General features: G+C 35.6%; 1 protein-coding gene across 3 annotated transcripts in view; it reads left to right on the top strand.

Annotated features, from left to right (window-relative positions):
• Positions 1–17,036: 17,036 nt before the first annotated feature.
• Positions 17,037–18,909, top strand: part of Blimp-1 (PR domain zinc finger protein 1) — a 109,983-nt gene continuing 108,110 nt past the window's right edge. For 2 of the 3 annotated variants that reach the window (XM_081760153.1, XM_081760150.1), the window contains exon 1: positions 17,038–17,109. The gene's annotated coding sequence lies outside the window, so the exon portion shown is untranslated. Of the gene's footprint in view, positions 17,110–18,909 lie in introns of all 3 variants that reach the window. The other variant, XM_081760154.1, reaches the window with a different exon arrangement.

Below are 18,909 nucleotides of genomic sequence, written 5' to 3'. Positions count from 1 at the left end.
TAGAGAGAAGAACGGACGGGGAAAACTCGGAAACTTTTGTTGGGAGGGGCCCCAAACCTTGGGAGGTCCAATGCAAGATGCTATATCTATATAGTGTTGAATCGGTGTTATTTTACATCGGAAAAGGCGATAAGTAATTGTTAAATACTGCCACCTACATAACCAGAAAAAATATAGTACTAGATTGTTAAGAAAAGAAAAAGAGTGCAGATGAAGTGTAAAATCAAATCATTATACTGCACCAATCATTTTTTCACACATAGTTTTCCAAAGAAGTGTACAAACTATGTCGAGTTACGATTTATTTTGGGAGCGGTTCAGACTCGATGGAGTTCCCGCAGTGGCGAACGAAGAAAATTTTCTACGATGGACATCTCCATGGTTGCTATATTACGTATACATTTTTGTGAGCCAGGGGGCATGGTTCTCTTGTCCCCCTTCGGGTGTTCATAAGCCCCCGTATGGGTGCGCCCCTACTTCGAAGGTTAATAAAAATAAAGACACCTCTTCGTAATCTTAAGTATCTTAGTTTTTACAATGCAAGAAACAAGTCGTATGCTATTGTATTTCGCACACAATATTCCAGAACAACCTAGTTCATTTGAAAACTACTCATTTTAGTTTAATATAAGTTTGTAGCAGATGTAAAATACGTTTGATGTTGCTCATACACAGAGTGCATGAGTAATAGAAAAAGAGTATATTGCACTTGGGAGATTGCAGCCTTAGGCAAACAAGCACAAAATGATTCCGAAAGAATAAATTTTCTCTAAGTAAAAAGGCAATTCAAGAAAACAGTGAAACATGTAACTCCATTTCTATTTTTTTTTAAATATTTAAATTGTAATTTTGTAACGTTATGATGTTATATTAAAGTTAGAAGTACTTTTTTTTTCTTTTGGGAGATAAGTCCCTGCAGTTATTATTACAAAAGTCTCATGATATACCTACAAACATTGCTAGCTAGAGAGAAAAGGTGTAATTTTCTAAATTCATTTTTTCTTTGTTTGTTAAATTTCTTTATTGCAAATATTATTATAAGTTGTTCTAGTAAAATAAAGGGGTATGGTGGCTCAGTGGTAGAGCGCTTAGCTCTGGTGTGCGGGGTCCCTGGTTCGATTCCCGGCCACGTAAGAGTATGATGGACAACAGCGTGTCCGTGGGTTTTCTTGGAGTATTCCCGTTTTCTCACACATTATCATTCCACCAATTCTTCCATCATTATTCACTTCTTGCCTTAATTATTTATCTCTCCTAGTCTAAAGGGACGTTAATCGTGGGACGTTAAACGGATAGATTTCATTTCATTTTTCAATTAAGCACAGTAAAATATTTATCTAAATTTCAGTACTGAACAGACAATATGAAATTCCAAATCTCAAGGACGGAAAGTTGAACGAATCATCTAACTTTAAGAGTCTTCATCCCTGCGAAATTAAAATATCGCTAATTTTACAGTAATTATGTGATATCTTCAAATAGATAAAAGATAATCGAAATGTGGAACAAGAGCGCCCTAGACAATATTATTTTACATGAGAAACCGTTATCACGACTCACTTATCTGCTTTCGATTTCGAGCCATTTTGAAAATCGGCATTTATTTTCGCGTTTCTAAACAGCTGAAAACGGAAAGCCACTAGGTGACTTGTGATAACGGTGCGTCACGCAAAATAATATTGTCTAGGGCGCTCTTGTTCCATATTTCAATTATCTTTTATCTATTTGAAGATATCACATAATTACTGTAAAATTAGCGGTATTTTAATTTCGCCGGGATGAAGACTCTTAATATAATATTGGAATTACAAAGGGTGGATATGAAATGAACTGTCAACAAATCTTTAAACTACTCACATAAATTCATAAATTCATCAAGTAATTTTCTTCAAAGAACTACTTTGGTGGTTTAAAAAGTGTTGTAAATTTTGTTGTACGTTGGAATTCATCAGAGGTAAATGTTTGCTGTTTCAATGACGTCTTTAGTTGTTGGGAAATGTCTGCTACTCATTTCAACAAAATTTCTAGTTGTAGCCAATGAAAAAAAAAAAAAAGAAAGAAAGAAAGAAAGAGCATCAGTGGAAAGTATTGAGCAAACAGAGTGAAAAAAATATAAGTCGCAGCAATAGAAGAGTGTTCAAAAAAAAAAAAAAAAAAAAGTACGAAATAAATATGATACTTGGAAGCTTAAATATTTTAGACAGCCGGAAAGACAAGCATAAATTGAAATTTCTCCTAAAACAAGCGTAGAAAAAATAGCGAAAGGTCTAAGATTACTTGCAAAGATGAAGAAAAGGTTAAAGTTCATAGCGGTACTTGTTGCACAAATGAAAGCAAACGTTAAAAACAGTAGGAAAGAATGAAAATACAAAGAAGTAGATTTTTTTTTAGTTTATGAAGGAAAAATTACGAAAAATATAGAAGTTTGAATAACATTGAAAAAAAAATGAAATGAAATCTTTGAGTTTAACGTCCCACGATTGTGTCTGTAAGTCTAAGGGAAATGATGATTAAAGCAAGTTAATGATAATGAAAGAATTGGTGGAATGAGAAAGTGTAAGGGAAACGAGAGTACCCCGAGAAAACCCACGAGCACTATGTTGTCCACCACAAACTTACTTAACCAGGGATCCCATGGACCTGAGGTAAGCGCTCTACCACCGGGCCACCGTGTTCCCAAATTTGAAAAACGATAAACGCAATTATGAATGATAAAATTTGTAAAATTTCACATAGATTACCAACAAAATTACAGAATTTAAAGGAGATTAAAAAAAAAAAGACATAGAAATGTTTCTAAATGATAACATATTCCCCTAAGATAAAGGATATAATAACAAGAGTTATTTAAATATCTTGTTCCACAACAAGTTTATGAGGAAAAACAAAGACAAATTGTTTCATTTCCAGAAGTCGAAAATCAATCATGGAACGAGACGATATTAAACAAATGGCGTCTGATTATATCAGCTCTCGTCGTGGAAGGAAGCTCTTGAAAGACTTAAGTTGAGAAAACTTGTCACAGCATGATATAGTTTTGAAAGCAAGTACTTTACTACAACAGTTTTATTTCACTACGAGTTTGAACTTTTTTTTTTATAAATATAAAGATAACCAAGAAAGTTCTGTCACTTTTTATGGAGGTTTGTGTTCCATTGGCCCTCACAACGTGAGTTTAATACGAATGGAGATAAAGTGAAGGTCAGTTGTTGGTGTGGGTACCGGTATGTCCAAAATACTACACCTGGTTGTGGCAGTTCAGTTACACCGTGAACTTGCGTAAGGACAGAGTGAACATGGGACCTTCACAGAGCGTCATAACGGCGTATGCTGTACGAGTTCAAACTGGGATCAAACGCCGCTATAGTGAGGCGCAAGAAATGCCAGCCAGACCTTTGGTGAGTGTGTCGTGACTACGCGGACAGTGCAGCAATGATTTAAGAAGTTTAAGAATGATGACGAAACACTCGAAAACGTACCACGTGCCGGAAAACCAACATATGTATAAAATGAAGATCTTCAGTCAGTAATTGAGGCGAACAGTGGCCAGACATCTGAGGAACTGGGAATACAATTCTGTGTGAGTGTAGAAACCATTCGACAGTACCTCCATCAACTTGGGAAGCACTACAAGTTGGGTCGATGGGTCCCACATGGTTTGACTCTGGGCCAGAAGGCAACGCGAGCAGATACCAGTGTTTCTTCGCTGTTTCGTCTGAGGAAGGAGCCATTTCTGGACAGAGTGTAGAAATATGAGTTTCTGTACGAAGGTCCACGGCACCGTCATAATTGGTTACCATCCCATGAATCGGTTCCAAAACAGCCGAAACCAGCACTGCACCAGAAAATAAGGTCCTCCTGTGTGTTTGCTGGACTGCTCGCAGCATCGTGCATCGGGAACTGGTACCAGCTGGTCAGCGTATTAATGCAACTGTGTACTGTCAGCAGTTGAGTCGTGTTAAAGAAAAACTCAAAACTCTGGAGCCAGCTCTTCTAAGTCGCAAAGGGGTCCTGCTGTTACAGGACAACGCTAAGCCCCACCTGGCTAGGATGACCGGGGACGCCATTCTACGCCTTGAATGGGAAACACTATTACATCACTTTGATTACGAACTGCATCAGATCTCATAGCGGCAACACTTTTGAACGACGATTCTTGGTGGTCTCTGTGTCCATTCCAGTGTGAGTTCATAAATATTCATCCACCACCGTCGACCTTATGCAAATTATTACAACAGGTCGCTACGGAAAGTCAGTCTGCGATCGGTCAGCCAACATCAAGAGTTGTTCTGTGACGTACGTTATGCTGTTATAGGTCTAAATGTTCTTTTCTTACTGTAAAAGAAAGAAATACATTTACTCTGAATAAGATTAATGAACAAATAGGAAAATCGTAATTAAAAATAAAGAATTAGTTTACAACCATCCTGTGTTACGTACAACTATATTATTCTTCCTTTTCGAGGTGGATTTCCCGAGGAAGATGGCATACTCCTGTGTTCTAGCTCTCTTGAAGGTGAGATGCTATTGTTGGGAACGACCTACACTATAAATATTGGTCTTTCATGCTGTGGTACTAGAGATCCCTGATACGATTCTTTCTAATGGATAGCACTGTGTTCATATATTTTCTCGGGGTTCACAAGTTTCTCATATTTTAATTCTACAATTATGTTATAATAGTTTAATTTTATTAATTATTCGGTTCCTTTAGCCCATAGGGCATGAACGTGGAAGGTTAAAGATTTCATTTAATATGCATCCGCCTCCTTTAAGTCTTAGGGCATGAAGGTAGAAGGTCAAAGATTTCGTTTTATTTTCTTGCCTGATTGTGCACCTGTCTTCTTTAATCCTTAGGATATGAACGTGGAAGTTTAAATTAAAGATTTCATTTTATTTTATTGCCTGATTGTGCACCCGCTTCCTTTAATCCTTAGGATATGAACGTGGAAGTTTAAATTAAAGGTTTCATTTTATTTCTTTGCCTGATTGTGCACCCACCTCTTTTAACCCTTACAGGATGAATGTGGAAGGTTAAAGATTTCATTTAATATTCTTCCCTGGTTATGCTCCCGCCTCCTTTAACTGTAAGGACATGAACGTGGAAGGTTAAATTAAAGATTTCACTTTATTTCCTTGCCTGATTGTGCACCCGCCTCCTTTAATCCTTAGGATATGAACGTGGAAGTTTAAATTAAAGATTTCATTTTATTTTATTGCCTGATTGTGCACCCGCCTCCTTTAATCCTTAGGATATGAACGTGGAAGTTTAAATTAAAGGTTTCATTTTATTTCTTTGCCTGATTGTGCACCCACCTCTTTTAACCCTTACAGGATGAATGTGGAAGGTTAAAGATTTCATTTAATATTCTTGCCTGGTTATGCTCCCGCCTCCTTTAACCGTAAGGACATGAACGTGGAAGGTTAAATTAAAGGTTTCATTTTATTTCTTTGTTTGATTGTGCACCCACTTCCTTTAACCTTTACGGGAAGATTTCATTTAATATTCTTGCCTGGTTATGCACCCGCCTCCTTCAACTCTTAGGGCATGAACTTGGAAGGTTAAATTAAAGGTTTCATTTTATTTCTTTGCCTGATTGTGCACCCACCTCCTTTAACCCTTACAGGATGAATGTGGAAGGTTAAAGATTTCATTTAATATTCTTGCCTGGTTATGCTCCCGCCTCCTTTAACTGTAAGGACATGAACGTGGAAGGTTAAATTAAAGGTTTCATTTTATTTCTTTGTTTGATTGTGCACCCACTTCCTTTAACCTTTACGGGAAGATTTCATTTAATATTCTTACCTGGTTATGCACCCGCCTCCTTCAACTCTTAGGGCATGAACTTGGAAGGTTAAATTAAAGGTTTCATTTTATTTCTTTGCCTGATTGTGCACCCACCTCCTTTAACCCTTACAGGATGAATGTGGAAGGTTAAAGATTTCATTTAATATTCTTGCCTGGTTATGCTCCCGCCTCCTTTAACCGTAAGGACATGAACGTGGAAGGTTAAATTAAAGGTTTCATTTTATTTCTTTGTTTGATTGTGCACCCACTTCCTTTAACCTTTACGGGAAGATTTCATTTAATATTCTTACCTGGTTATGCACCCGCCTCCTTCAACTCTTAGGGCATGAACTTGGAAGGTTAAATTAAAGGTTTCATTTTTTCTTGATTATGTACCTCCAAGCAGATCGGATTGAAGTCTCCGTCTGGTTCGAAGCCCACGTTAATGGTAGGTTTTGTCCTTCATAATCCCGGCGGTGTATAAAGACAAAACATAAAAAAACAAGGAACAAACTTTAAAGTTTTGTATCACATATGTGCATGTGCATTTTGGGAAAAATATACATGATAAGCTATAAAAAAATAAACAAATAAGTAAATAAATGAAACTGCATTTCAAAGATAACTTATACTGGATCGCTTTTTGGTTGAAACTAAGTTAATGTACTTTTCTAACTTCTAGCAGCATTTCTCGCATATGACGTCTGTTTTGTTTAAAACTTTCTCAGTCTCGAAACGAAAACGGTTTGTGTAAACTATACTTTTTTTTTTTTTTTTTTTTTTGAATAAGCTTGTCTCTATAAGTGTACGTAGGAAGCGGACTAACTTATGTTCAATGTGGAAATTAATTTAGCATAGTGTTTGCCTCTGAGATAGAACTAAAATACGTAAAGCTTTCCTCTTATTCAGAAAATTCAAATTTGAAATTACAAATATAGAATGGAGTAGGAAGTTTCCATAGGAAAAACATTGTTTACTTGGCATTTGTCAACTAGGTTTTCTGGGAAAGTTTTCCTCGTTATAAATTTCGTAGAATATATGCATTCATTACCTAAATCTTTTCAAATAACATCGTATTCCTAGAGACTTGTTTTTGACCGCTAGGATATTTTTCTATAGATCTTCCGCCAATGATATAATATGTACTAAGAAATCAAAATGTACAGGAAAATCTTCTTGTACGACGCATATGAGCAGTTAAAATCTTCCATGCTTACTGTGCTGTATGTAGCAAAAATGTCCAAATTCGTGATTAGGCTCAATCAACATCGAGCTCAATAAATGAGCGTGATCCCGTGTGGCAAACGAGTTATATAAATAGAAAGCCTTGATCGGCCTCCTCGAGCTCAGTAAATGAGCACAATTCCGTGTAATAAATGACTCATGTAAGTACAAAGCCTCGATCGACCTCGAGCTCAATAAATGAGCGTGATCCCGTGTGACAAATGAGTCATATAAATAGAAAGTCTTGATCGGCCTCGAATTCAGTAAATGAGTGCAATCCTGTGTATAAATAAGTTCTGTAAGTAGAAAGCCTCTATTGGCCTCGAGCTCAATAAATGAGCATAATCCTGTGTGATAAATGAGTCCTGTATGTAGAAAGTCTCGATCGGCTTCAAGGTCAATAAACTAGCACGATGCTGTGTGATAAATGAGTCCTGTAAGTAGAAAGTATTGACTGGCCTCGAGCTCAATAAATTAACGCAATCCCGTGTGAGTCCTATAAGTGGAAAGCCTCAATCTCAGGGACGTACGCAGGGGGTGGGTCCTGGGGGGTCCGGACCTCCCGAAATTTCGACTTTTATGTAAATTTAGCCTAATTTTAGGGGTAATTTTAGGAATTTTAATATAAAATACCCTCATATTGAGTTTGAACCCGTCCCGAAATAAATTCCTGCGTACCCTACTGCTCAATCTGCCTCGAGCTCAATAAACGAGCACGATCCTGCGAGATAAATGAGTCCTATAAGTAGAAAGCGAGCCAAAAACCGAGTCTGAATGAACACAAGCCGCAATGACGTTTGTGAACGCGAGCAGGAGTCTCATTGAGAAGGACCCTGAGCCCTTAGTGAACTCAAGCCCAATAAGGTTAATGAGTGCACGTTCTCGAGCTACCTCGAATCTCATTAAAGATAGCAGGACAGAGTTCGAAGGGTTGCGAGTCTGAACTAGCTGAGCTTCATTGAAATTACTGAGTGCAAGCTCCATTGAGGGTAATGAAGCTAAGCAATGGCGACACTAGTGGGCGCAAAGTGGCGGACACCCCCCGGCCTTCAGAAATGTTGTATTGTACTGGAGGTCAAATATAAAACTATTATTTTCGGTGTACAAAAAATCTGCCCCCCTCCCAAATATCTCTGACCCTACGCTTTCCCTGGAGAAATTAAAACTGGCATCGTCACTGAAACTAAGCCGGTACAAACCCCAGATAAGTCACGATTACAAAATGGTCATCTCTGGTATGTACACAAAATTATCATATATCATGGTCAACAATTGTCAATTCATTGCTGGATGAAGGTATCTTTAACTCCTCTCCATAACCATCTATCTTTAACACATAACTTGTATTGCTTATACACAGGGTAGTGCACAAAGATACATCCGAATTTCAACCTGTAATTCATCTAAGCATATACAAAAAAAAAAATCAATATATACGTAACATATATGATACCGCATTGTCTTAGATAAATACAGGGTGAACCATAAAACACGACACACACCGGAATGTATGGAAGGACAACAGGATGTGAGCGAGTCTGAGAAACAACCTTTGGTAACAGTTGCTAGCATATCGTAGACGTCTAATTCCAACATGTTTCCTGCAATAATGGGCATCCTATAATTTAACGAGCTTATTGTCGAACACCCTGTATACCTCCGAAACGATGCAACATCACGTATAAACGTAAATTGATATAGACTTTTCGTTGCCTATCCTTACAACAATCACCTGCTGAAATTTGCGCATCATTCTGTATATTTACTGTTAAATGTTTCTTAATTTCGGTATATTATCTTGTATAAGGACGTATTCTAGATCAATATTTGTCTCTTGATATTCAGTTGAATGTTGCTTTGTTTATCGATAATCTTTTTCTTTATTTTTACAACACATTAGGCTCATCCTTGTGCTTTATATTCATCCTATTTATAGATACCGGGAGTCCATGAGTTAATGTTTAATGGTAACTATTATATTAATAATATGGTAACTATTATAGAGAACCTCGCTATCATTATTATTTGAATATTCTGTCATGTCTGTAGGCAACTTGCCGGAAATTTACAAACTTCTGTGCACTACGGCTCTCTTCTAATGTTTTCGTTTTAGCATAAAAGTCAATATATGTATTTTATGGCATCGATCAATTACAGTCTTTCCGTCATCCTTTCTTTTATGATCCACCCAATGGCAGTTGTTAAGGGAAGTTACACCAATAAAAAATAAACTTTTATTGCTTCAAACTATGAGAAGAAAATTTACCTAATGTTCTAATTTTGGTATACAACAATTAATACGTAAGTTTTCTTCACATGGTTTGAGACAATAAAACGTTTTATTTTAATGGATGTGGCTTCCCTCAAAGGCCGCCACTGATTTCGCTGTACTCTTACTGAGATACCTAATAATACATTTTCTTCGCAAGCCAAAATTTCTCCTTATTTCCACTATCTCTGATATTTTTCTGTTCTTCCCAACTTTTGGAAACACTTCCATTTAAAGCATGGGACGCCGCTGATGGCGTGTGGACTAGGCGATTGAAACGAAAGCTGTTGATGCGACGTTGTCATGTGGTAAAGGGCTGTAGCTAAGCAAATGTAGTACAGCGCGAGCAGATGAGTGAAACACGCAATGAACGGCGAGTCTCTTCTTCTTTTGTGCTTCAATTGACAAGAATGTGTATGAAAACGTGGCAACACCGCAGACTTTTCATTTGCTAACAACGTTTAATGGAAACACAGAGCTCCACGTTCAACACCTTAAACGCTGGCCCTTAGCGTAGTTAAATTTTTTCATTCTTCATAACTCACAAATTTCTAATACTTCCAATTGTTTTCTTCCCTCTATCTTTTTTTGTCTTGTTTTACAACAAGCTGCGGCAAATAGTGTACGTTGTTTTCCGTGTTGTAGTATGCCAGCCGTTAAAATCAGTCTGTCTGTCATATGTCTTGGATTAATATTGGCTTATCGGTTACTATCATTCCGCCAACCTGAATATTTGAAGAACTGTTATCTTCCTTTCCAGGGCATTATTTCATCTAACTGTTCCGTTTAGAGTAATCGCAACAGGCTAATCCATGACGTCAGAACAAATTGGAAATGAGTATAGGGCAGGAACGACAGCAAAAGGCGGGAGTTAGGAGGAGTTACAGGAAGCAGGAGTTACAGGACAGCTCTAGCTGAAATGTACCATAAGTCACGAGTAGGGCTTGCGATATCCGGATTTGGATATATATATATTTCGACAAACTTATCAACTTTCGACATCCATATATATATATATTTGATTTGTAAAAAAAAATCGAGATCCAAATATTGACAAAAATCGAAATATCGGAAAATATAAAAATACTAGATATAAAAAATTCAACAATATAGACAAATCAGTAATATCGATCATTATTTTTTTTAAAGATTGATATTTCAATGTTTGAAAACATCAATCAGTTTGGTCGATATATCGAAAAATTCCACAACTCTAGTTCACATCTTTTATGTTAGATTTACCTGAAAAGTAGTATTGTTAAAATTATTCAAATATCCAAACATTCGTTTTCAATATTCGAACAATTTATTCTGATAATTATTCGTTATTCGATTAAAGAATATTCGAAGAATCGAACCTCTGCTACCGATTTTCCTTTTGCCTGCTATCACTGGTTCCAAAAGTTCAAAATGAAATGAAATTAAATATTTCAGTTTTACCCATTTCATAAATTTTGCAGAGCACTTAACCGAATTCAAGTAATAGGCAAATAAAACACATTTCTCGAAAACGAAAAGTTAATTCAAAAGCTTTTTTTTTTTTTTTTTTTTTTTGTCGTACTTTATTTAATATTTTTTAAAAGAAAATTATCTAGTATATAGCCACGTGCCCGTAATGAACTCCAACCAAACAAAAAGGTATTTTTGTTTTATTAATGAAGAACTTGACTCTTTAAGAGTTACTAATTTCACGTAATGAACAATTCCTGAAACATACACACTCAGTGATGGGTCCAGAGGAATATTTTAGAGAGACAAATATAGGTCTAAAACGTTTCAAAAACTGAGTTATACAATACCAACAGCCAGTGGCGCACGCAAGATTTCATCAAAGGAATTCAAACGCTGGATTTCATATCCTTTCAGGACAAGTGCGATTTTTTGTATTGACTGTTTTTTCCCATAACATCTCTCTTAAGGGCGAATTAAAATCCCGGAACTCCCCTTGGGTATGCCACTGTCTACAAGATTCCGGAGAGATTCCAAAGATGTTTAATTACGTCTTCATAGAATCTCTCTGTTTTTATTGCCAATGAGGAAGAAAGATATACTTCTATGAGCGAAAATCTTAATTTTTGCACTTTTCAGGGCTTCAAGTATATTTGATCATCCAACTATTTCGATTGAGGACTTTTTTTTTTTCTTTTTGGAGGGAAATTCCCCATTTCACTTTCCCTAGTTCCGCGTCGATAAAAGCTAAAAGAATTGCATTCTACCATCAGAAGATCCATTAGCCCTTTTTCTACTAAATTTCTGAGTGCAGCGCTGAATTAAAACAAGCATGATCATAGCTGTCTGTGGGGTAGAGCAAGTTGAGCAATTACTTCACCCCCTGCATTTTGAAAGGGATACATTTCAAAGCATGTAGGATTTATTTACTCAAACACTATAGTATTACCTATATTTACTATATTTATATTGAATAGTTTGGGGAACATTGTAGTTTAGTGGTTAGAGTGTTCAACTCACATTAGCGTGATCGCGGGTTCGATTCCTGGCCGGTGCTTCCCAATTTTCGGCGTCCACCCAGCGTCATGAGGCAAACTGCGGATACACGCGAATAAAAGACGTGACAGCCACTAGGTGCAGAAGACTCCTGATGCACTTGTTAGGGACTTGCTTGCCGCTAGGTTGGGCGTAGTTCAGCCCATCGCTAGCGGATGGCGCTGAAGCAGCTCGGGCCCACAAAATGGGCTGTTATGCCGAGTGATTTTGTACTATATTAAATAATATAGTTCTATACCGTATTTACCTTAGTTACTGTACCTAATGTAGTTATGCAACGAACAAAAATAATTGTTCTTTTACGTAAAGTATTAAGTAAATGAGTGTATCAGGGTGTATCGGTATTGACAACTAGTTTTGCTCCCCCTTGGAAAAATCTTGCGGGGGGGGGGGGGTCCTGAGTATAATCTTAAACAAAAGATACTGAATACCATATCACCTACAGTTCATCCTCCGTAAAATTAAAATTCGCTTCTTGTCTGTTTCATGCATTGCTCAGACAAGAGTGGTATCATTTAAAAAAAACTCCTATAAAAAGAATTTGAAGGTTAAAAAAAATACTTTCTTTTATTTTTATCTATTGCAAAAATATTTTAGATACCAAATAAAATAAAACTATAGAACTGCGCATTTAACTTATATAATAGGCATAGTTTTTGCAAGAGTTTTCACATATCGCTGACCTAATGACTCTATTGATCATACTATAACATATTATCTAGAAAGGATGAATGAAATGTACATATATATATAATCATATAATTTTCATTTACACCAATAGCCAATAACAATTCAAGTTCATTAACCATTAAATAGTTTATAGATATTACTCACTTGCAGCGTCAACTTATTTTTTTTTTTTTTTTCGTTTCAGTTCAACCAAATGACATTGCTAATGATTTTCAATGTTAAAACATTTTATCTTCTTTTTTACAAATCTTGTTTATGTTATGGTTGTTAGATGACTCCAATACATTCTTTGCCAATAATTTATGCCCATGTGATGACAGCTCACGTGTCAAGAAAGATGTCAAATTTCTTAGACTTTCAGTTGCTAAAAGTTTCTGTTTATATAATTTGTTTTCTGTTATTGTAATTTGAACTTAATTTAATGTTCAAGTAACTGTTAAGCAAATTGTTTGTGGCCACAAGTATACTTCATTCCTTTTCTACAGAGGATTAATGCACGCTAACCATCAAACGATCTCACCAAATTTCCCGATATATATACACATCACCATTTACAAAGATGTAACCTTCTAAGATCCATCTTTACTGTATCGTATGTGTGTAAATCTTGATAGAGCGTATAAAATTTTATGTCATTTTTGACAATTACCTGAAATAAATACATTATAGATTCTTATAGTATGCAGAAGATAAATCACTCAGAGAGAATTTTTGTCATGCATGTCAGTTACCTGATATAGACATTCTGACTTCTTATAATGTGCAGAAGTTAAATCATTCATAGAGATTTTTTAAAATTATTTATATCAATTATCTTACACAAAGACATTCTGACTTCTTATAGTGTATAAATCCTTGAAAGAGGACATAACCTCTATGCCATATCTCAATTACCTTAAATGGCGATATTCTAACTTCTTATAGTATGCCCAAGCTAAATTCTTGACAGTCAATATAATTTATATCATATGTCAATTACCTCATATAAAGAAATTTTGAGCTCTAACATGAGCAGAAGCTAAATCCTTGACAGCAGCAAATATAATCCTTAATATCATTTATCAATTACTTGATATAAACACACTGACTTCTTACAGATCAAAATCCTTGACAGAGGATATAGTATTTTATATCGTAAGTCAAATACATGATATAAAGACATTTTGACTTCCTATAGTGTGCAAAAGCTAAATCCATGACAGAGGATGTAACTTTTTGTAGATAGCCATTTTAAAATGAAATGAAAGTGAAAATATAGCTATATTGATCGGTAAAAGAAAAATAAAATGTATCATACTATGCCTCCGTATCTTGGAAGATATGTGTGATTCAAAGATGTATATATACTATGAAGAATGGAAGATTCTGTTTGTGAATCTCGAATTATATTGGGACTTGAATCCGGAGCACATGTCGGGTACAGAGTTTATCATTCAAAATCATATTGCACAAAAAGGACCCTTTCTCATCAAATTGTCTCGCCTAGAAAAGAACCGCGAGAAGGTACGTACTAGTTATGTACATAATCCAAATGTTATAAAACATCTTAAAAAACTTTAATTTTTTTAAATAATAATTCAGACATTCTTATATCATTTGAACCATTTGTTATTAGTTTAAGGCTATACCAAGAAAATACTGAAAAATAACAATAAGCATCTCATTAAAATGCCTTAAAAAAAACTTAATTGTGGCTAGACTTAAATATTTTGGGGGTATATCTGAAGATTGTAGAATACGACCTTCCCTTTTTTTTATTAATCATGTATATTTGTACGTATTGTATCATTATTTCTTTGTGAAATTCGTAGATTTTTTTTTAAATAGTTGTCATTAATGCTAAATATGCATGCATTTTTTAGAGAGTAAATTACATGCGTTCGATAAAACAGATCCTTTTTTTCCTATTAGATATTAATAGGTAAATTATTGCCTACTATTTCCAGCAGCCGAAGGCAATGTGACTCGTTTATGAAGGATAAAGAGAAGATTGTACACCGTAGGCGTCGCTGAAAGTAATCCATAATTGCCTTTTAATTTTCATCTTCAAATATTATGACATTGATTAACAGTACGTATAATATATATTTAAAAAATCCATTTAAAAACTGTAAATGTGCAATTACCTTTGAGTTATCCTGAAATGATATAAAATTGACATTGCCAACTAATTAACAGTCACTAATAACGAAAACAAGAAACAACCTCACAATTTCTTTTGAAGGCTTTCTGTGATAGCACCGTGGAGAGAACCTGCATCATTTAGTCTAATCATCATTTCGCCTAGTCAATTATCCGGTACATTGAGGTCTATGCGGAAGGGAGTGTGCGCGGATATATCCGCAGACATCCACATCGTTATAGCTTTTGATGTATATATTTTAGTTTCTGTGCGGATGAAAATGTGATGAATAATATTCGTAAATTGTTCGTGGGGTAAATTGTTATGTTATTGTAAATGGGGTAATGGTAAATTGTTATGCTTCATGATCATAAAGAAATGAGTTTATAGAACTCCGGCCTTTTTGTTATCCGGCCTGTCCTTCCGCAGTCGGATACTAGGGAGTCTACTGTATTCGTAAACAGACAAGAATTTTAAAGATCGTTCTTCTAAACACCATTAATTATTTATATCTTGAAATGAAGTATCACTACCCGTTCGGGAGAAATAAACCGCCAAAACAAAATTGAGTTTCGTTAGTTATTTTCTCTGCTTTTAAAGCCTATAATAAATATCTGTATGAGAAGGGTTAATCTGATTTTATGGCAGTTTGTGTGAGGTAGCTATTTTTATCTGGAGTTTTTAAAAATTTATATTTTACCTTTGCGTTCTGAACAAGAACACTTATATATAAAGCATTACGAAAAAAAAAAAAGTTTGCTCTGAAGTTAATTGTCAGATTTGGTATTGCTATATCGTAAATTTTTGTCAGAAATCTGCAAATTTAGAGTATCTTAAGTAAATTAGTATGTTCTTCATAAATTTCGTATTTCTGTTTGCATGGATTTTGTATTACATTTTATTTAACTTATTTGACTTACAATAGGAAGAGATAGTATTGATTTTTTTTAAAACTTGAATTTTATTGATACTGAATCGTCGGATTCACGAAATTATAAAGAAGTAATTTACAAATGTTATAGAAGAAACTACAGGCACGTAGCCAAGGGGAGTCTGGGGGTTCTGGATCCCCCCCCCCCTTCGAGACCAGAAATGACAAAAATTAAGGAAGGATGAAACAAAATGAAATGTAAAAAAGAAGGATCAGCGTTAAATATAAACTACAGGAAGCTTTTGGTTACTCTTACTTATGAAGAGATTTTATTACTTGCAATACATAGTGGCGAGGTGAGCGAGATATCTCGGAAGAGTCAGGGAATTTGAAATTTCTAGAAGTTACGGAATTCTCAGAATTTCTGCTAATAGTCAGGGAGATTTCAAGCAAAAGAAGTAGTTTTTAAATGTATATAATAAATTATTATTTACTTTGGTGTTTCTTTTTTAACCAATCGGAAGTTACTTTCCAAACATTCCTCGTATATATATATCCGCGTGGACTTCTACCCATATATTTATGACAGACTAGCTGAAATGTCCATTCAAGGGGAGAATAAGGTTTCTACATATGTAAAAATGAGTCTATAATTCGCTTTTCATATCGATAATGTTATATATTAAGAGAAAAGGTGAGAATGAGAATACCGGTTTTTAAATTATTTTTCACCTTAAGGAGGTAATTCCTTTGTGAGAAGTAATCTTAGTCTTATATATTTTTTTCTCGATGTAAGACAAGAACGAAAGATGAAATTAAGCCAATATATAATATATACAGTAACAGTATTTTCTAACTAGCCAATCTATAACGTAAGTGTGTACTTTTAAAATCTGAGAAAGGCATAGAGAATCATAGTGAGATAAGGGAAAGCAGATAAGATAATGGGAATGGAATAAACAAGTTTTGGCGGTAGCAGTGTAGTCTCGGACCCATATGTGCAAAATTATCATCTACGCGCTATCGGTGTTCTTGTCTGTCACCATAATCTTTTATCAGTGTCGAGTTTCTTGCCAGCTCCTTCCCTTCTCCGAGTAGTTTCCTTAGAAGGGGATCCGCAGAAACTGTTTCAATTGGTGGTGTCTTTTCATAAATGGATTAATCATTTAAATTACTAGCATGCATTATTTTATGTAAAGATTGTAATATAATTACAGAATTTAGAGTTCTCTGAATCGTATTATACATACGTACATGACACTATATCAATGTGAAATCTGAAATTTTGTAACTTACTCCATGCGTTCTTTTCCTTACCAAATTTGTTCATAAGTCAAATATAGTTCTCTCATTCCCCCCTTTTTTTTCAAATCTCTTACGTGTCTTTCTGATTATTAGTGTCCAACGTTTAATTCATACAGTAGCCTAGATTGGATATAATAGTTTTCAATTTTTAATTTCGTTAAGTTGACGTATTATTCATAAACTGTATCTCTTTCTGTGTTGCAGATTCTAAATCAGAAAAAGTAAAGTGAGATCCATTCCTGCCGTAAGATATCACTGCCACTTTGTTTTATTATATTCCGGACCATCAAACTGTTTGTTAATGTTCGAGATTACCGCTACTGGTTCATGCACTGGTAAGTATAAATATTACTTTTACTGTACACTATGACATGTACGTAATATATTCTGTGAAACCAAACCTGGTCAAGTTGGTAAATACAGGTTGGTCCGGAAGTGGGCGTACCCCTAATTGTTTTTTTTCCCTGATGGTTTTAGATTTTATCCACATTTGTTTGGTAACTGCTTGGCATTGTCTGGTAACATTGCTTGGCATTGTTTGGCAAGATTGCTTGGCATAGTCTGGCAACATTGCTATCCATGTTCATTTGTTTTCTGCTGTTTTCTGCTTGGTAACAATTACCTGAATCAGACGTTTCCTGGCAGCTGGGTTGGAAGAGGTTGTGCATCTTCACCAGCTCCCTTCGCCTGGCCTCCAAGAAGTCCCGATCTGACGACACCAGACAACGCTCTTCGGGATTTCGTAAAGCAACAAGTAAGAAACACTCGACATCACACAACGCAGGAATAACGAGTAGTTGTGAAACACGCCTTCACCCTAGTGATCTCCGCAAAACATCTGCGAGAACTGGCGCAGAATTCAGCTGTGTTACGACATAGATGGTGATCATACCAATGTTTATGACTCTTAAGACTCTTAAGACTTCAAGATAAATGTGTACAGAAATTCTACCATAACTAACACTATACTGTTGAAACTAAAGGGGAGGTACGCTCATTTCCGGACCACCCTGTACCTTTCACTATATTATTTTGTAGGTGAGAAATATTTGATATTTTTGCATGAGATTTTTGGGTACTTGTATTTCATTTGGGCAAGAGAAGTGACATTTGTTTATTTAATTTATTTATTGAGTTCATTATGACTACGCTCTGAGGCTAGGGTAGAGGATGATGATAAAGAGCAAGGTAGTGGAATGAAGAAAGTGAGAGAATCCCGAGAAAAGCCACGAGCACAGTATTTGTCGTTTAACACAAAATTCCATTTGGCAAAAGCTCGGATAGAACCAGGAAACCCACAAACCAGAGGTAACCGCTCTATCATTGAGCCATAGTGGCTCAATTTGTTTGATTTAATTACTTATAGGGTGGCCTAGGAGACAAGAGCTAATGTTGTCTTGACTTGAAATTTATCTAGAAAATGATGTTTCGCCTCAGAAATTTACATTGGAATAGCTTTATCTCGTCTCAAAAGTTATCTAGAAAATGATGTTTCGTCTCAGAAAGTTTATATTAGAATAGCTTTGTCTCGTCTCGAAATTTATCTAGAAAATGATGTTACGTCTTAGAAATTTATATTGGAATAGCTCTATCTCGTCCAAAAAGTTATCTAGAAAATGATGTTTCGTCTCAGAAAGTTTATATTAGAATAGCTCTGTCTCGTCTCGAAATTTATCTGAGAAAATGATGTTACTTCTCAGAAATTGATATTGGAACAGCTCTGTCTTGTCTTGAAAGTTATCTAGAAAGTGATATTTCGTCTCAGAAAGTTTATATTGGAATAGCTCTCTCTCGTCTCGAAAGTGTTTTGTCTCAGAAATTTTATGTTGGAAAGTGAAATAAAATAAAATGTTTGCGTTTTACTCCCACAGAATTGCCGGCTAGACTAAAGGAGACATGATAAGAAATGAATGAATTGGTGGACTGAAGAAAGTGGGAGAGAACGGGAGAGCCCCGATGAAATCCATGTACATGGTGTTTGTCCACCACAGAGTTCACTTGACGGGGGTGGAATAGAACCCGGGACCCTAAGCATCAGAGGTGAACGCTCTACCACTGATCTACCGTCATCTCAGGAAGTTTATATTGGAGTACCTTTGTCTTGTCTCGAAAAGGAACATTGAAAGTGGTGTTTC

This window comes from Thermobia domestica, chromosome 5 (assembly GCF_964235325.1).
Source record: "Thermobia domestica chromosome 5, izTheDome1.hap1.1, whole genome shotgun sequence".
Lineage (NCBI taxonomy): Eukaryota > Metazoa > Arthropoda > Insecta > Zygentoma > Lepismatidae > Thermobia > Thermobia domestica.
Note: the sequence above shows the minus strand (reverse complement) of the source record. Positions and strands in the feature narration are given on the sequence as shown.